General features: G+C 42.3%; 1 pseudogene; it reads right to left on the minus strand.

Moving 5' to 3' along the window:
• Positions 1-3,545, minus strand: part of LOC110337801 — a 19,666-nt pseudogene that overhangs the window by 5,717 nt on the left and 10,404 nt on the right.

A 3,545-nucleotide genomic window follows, 5' to 3' on the forward strand; every position in this document is an offset into this window, starting at 1 on the left:
ACACACACACACACACACACACACACACACACACGTATATGCCTGTGCTGGGAAGTGGGCAAACCAGAGACAGGTTATTGACTCCATTTCCTCCCATTTAACACAGAAGATTCACATAAGACTCACCTCTGAGGGTACGGGACAAGATTTTCTAGATCCACCTGCTGTATGTCATTACATTTGGATGTCAGGTGTCTGAAAATTATGTTCTCTCATTGTCTGTGGTGGGAAAGACCCCTTTGCCTGGTACCACCTGACAGATTGAATACTGTCATCTCTAGAGGAAGTAAATATCCAGTATTTCCCCCCTGTTCTATAGGGAAAGGTGCCTTATGTAGCCTAGCAAATAAAATAGGCTATATCTAGAGAATGGAATTTTAAAAAAGACATGACTCATGAGATTTGCTAGTCAGTAAATCTTTTGTTTTAGATTTACAGAGTCCAGAATATCTGTTCAGTGATCACTGATAACAGAAGCTCATGCATCAGAAAAGCAGGGAACCTACAATTTGTAACTTTCATAGTTCTTGCCTATCTGATAAGCCTCCTGATTACTCGGAGTTAGACCTCCAATGTATAAACCTGATGGTCTTTGTTGGTCATGGAATCAATCTTTTCTAGGTATAAAGCTCTCCAAATTAATCTTTGCCCTGGCAACTTGTCCTGAACCCATGGGGAGTTTTGATTGTTAAACAAGGAATGGTTGGTGAATTTGTTACACTGGGATGCAAAGAAGATGGAGTAGAAAAGTGGGAGGGGCACCCCATTCACCATCATTGTTTGCAGTCATTGAATTTGTCTGTGATCAAAGCAAGTCACTGACTTTTGTTTCCCAACCAATTCCCATGACTCCCTAGACTCTTACAAGTTCAGACTGGAACCTCCTCAAGAAGTGACAGGCCATTTTCTCATCCATTTTGCCTTCAAAGAGTATATTTCCCATCATCTGTTAAATACACACATGGTAAAATATTGGTGAATCCCAGTAAATTAAGAAGAACCAAACTGACCAACCAAGAAAACTGAATGAAATAAAGGTGCTTAGGGGGTGGTGCTAACATATAAGGGAGTTTATGATTCTGAAAAAAATCAGCAAGCCAAACGAATGGACTTATATGAATAAAGCTAAGCCATACAGAGAAGACAGTCAAGGGACTGTATTTATTTCACTTTGAAAAACCAAGTTCCTCAAGACAGTAGAGTATTCAGACAAGGGTCATGTAGAAGCTAAAGGTTCAGGGACAGAGTACACAGGCCATATATCCTCAGAATCAAGTGACAGGGGAAAGAAGACCTAACATTGTGTTTGTGTGTCTATGTTTCTGTGACATCCCATGAGGTCCTTCTGCATGAGAGCTACAGAATACTGTGAATGAGCTGAGCCTGTCCATGTTTGCACTCAGAGATCTGCTCTGGTATCAGTGTAACTTTGAATACAGGAAGCTATACTACAGGCTGATACCAGGGCCCTAAAATGCCTGCTTGAGAGAGTTCTACATTGCTGAATTTGGTGGTGGGCAATCAGGGCCAAGAGCCCCCTTTGAGTAGTTACTTTAGAAAGTTTCCAATTATTAATTCCTTCTCTGGCCCAGATATAAATTAACACTGAAGGGGCTTCATCAAGAACTCTCAAAACAAATTTACTTAGAAAGATATAAGCCTCTTTGAATGGTAGCAATTTGGGCACATAAACCTTGGTCAGAGCAGGGAGCATGATGGCTGAACCTCTGTGGAGCGTATCTAAGTGGTCTGTACATTCTCACCATTGGAATGATCCAGCCAAACTCTTGCTTGTTGATGCCCACTATGTAGGGGACAGTGTTGAAACTCTTCTCAGCCAGGATCTCTTCTGGTGCCTTTGGCAGCACCACTCCATCAATCATGGTGGACAGGGAGATATTGTACTGGGTATAACAGGAATGCAGCACTTATGAATACCATAGCTTACCTTTGAGCCACATCCCCTCTTTGCTGGTCTGAGAGCTTGCCAAGCATAAAGACTCCTGTGGCTATAGCCACAGAAACCCAAAGACAATGGCTGAGCTTAGGAGACTTCAAGGTCAGAACTGTGAGGCAAGGACCAGCACAGCAATGTTGGTAGGGAATTGGGGAGAAGAGAATTCTCACTTTTTAGTAAGGGCTGATTGCCTCTGTTTATCCATATGCGAATCTGCTTGCTTATAGATAGGTAGTCGGCTTTGAGAAGTACTTGAGGAGCCTAAACTGGAACTTTGTTTCTATTTATGGTAAGAAAATACCACAGCAAGCACCAGATTCTGTCCAAAAGGGAGTTAGTAGAAAATACCACCTGGGCACAACTACTGCCACCTTGTAAAAGCTGATTTGTGAAGACAGAATGTTCTAAGTCTAAAAGGAACTGCTTTCTGAAGGAATATGTCATACTGGACATACGAAGCTGGTCTTTTTGGTATCTGGTGTGGTATCTTTGCAAGAACACCATAGGCAACTGAAGAGAGAGTGGGCATTTCTAAGCATCAGGAAGGAACTGAATCAAGTGTCCAAGAAGCCTACATACAGGGCTCATCCCAGGAAAGTCACAGTGGCCTGGACTTTGAGGACTTCTCTGGTAGAGTCTTAGAGAAGGGGGGGAAAGAGTGGAATTATTTTTTATGTGTAATATATGGCACAGTTTCCTTTTTCACTTGACTAAAATTCCATTGTGTGTGTATAACACATTTTCATTACCCATTCTTCTTTGGATAGACAGACATGTGATAAAATTTCTTTGCTATTATGAATAGTGAGGTAGCATATATAGAAGGGGCAGGCAGAAAACAACAAAAAGCTGTATGAAGGGTTTCATAATAAAACCTAATTCTTTGCTATAGATTCGTGGTTAGCTTTAACAGCCTACGGTCACGTGAGGAGGGAGTCACAATAGGGGGTTGTCAGAATCATATTGGTTTGTGACCATGTCTGTTGAGGAATGCTTTGTTTGTCCACTCTGGGCAGCACCATTCCCTGGAAACCATGTACTAAGCTATATAAGAAAACTAGTCAAGTATGTGTCTTCCCATGAACCAGCAAGCTCCCTTCCTATGTATTCTGCTGTACTTGTTTCCTTAGCTGAACAAGCCTGCTTGAGATCCTGCCCTCATTGATGAACCATAGTCTAGAGGAGTAACACAAATAAACCCTTTACTCCACCAAACTGCTTTAGATCTCTGGGTTTTAATCACAGCAACAGAAAGGAAAGTAGAGCAGAAATATATGTGGCACCTTCCTGGCAGTCAGGTCTGTTTGGGGGAGGGTACTATCTCAATGGAGGGAAGAGACTTAATCCTGTAAGCAAAGTCAGGCTTTTAAGAAGGGGAATGGCATGGTCTGTCTTTTGTTCTCAAGAAGAAAAGAGAGTGAGAAGGCAAAGCAGAGGCAGATTTGTGGAAGACAGACAGTAAGGACCTGCATCAAATGGCACCTCAGAGCTGAAGGAAGACCCTGGCAACAGCAACCATGAGAAGGACCACTACTGTTCAAGAATGCTGTCAGCTGTAGGTTGTGGCCACAGGCTTTGCCCTTTTGAG

This window comes from Mus pahari, chromosome 20 (assembly GCF_900095145.1).
Source record: "Mus pahari chromosome 20, PAHARI_EIJ_v1.1, whole genome shotgun sequence".
Lineage (NCBI taxonomy): Eukaryota > Metazoa > Chordata > Mammalia > Rodentia > Muridae > Mus > Mus pahari.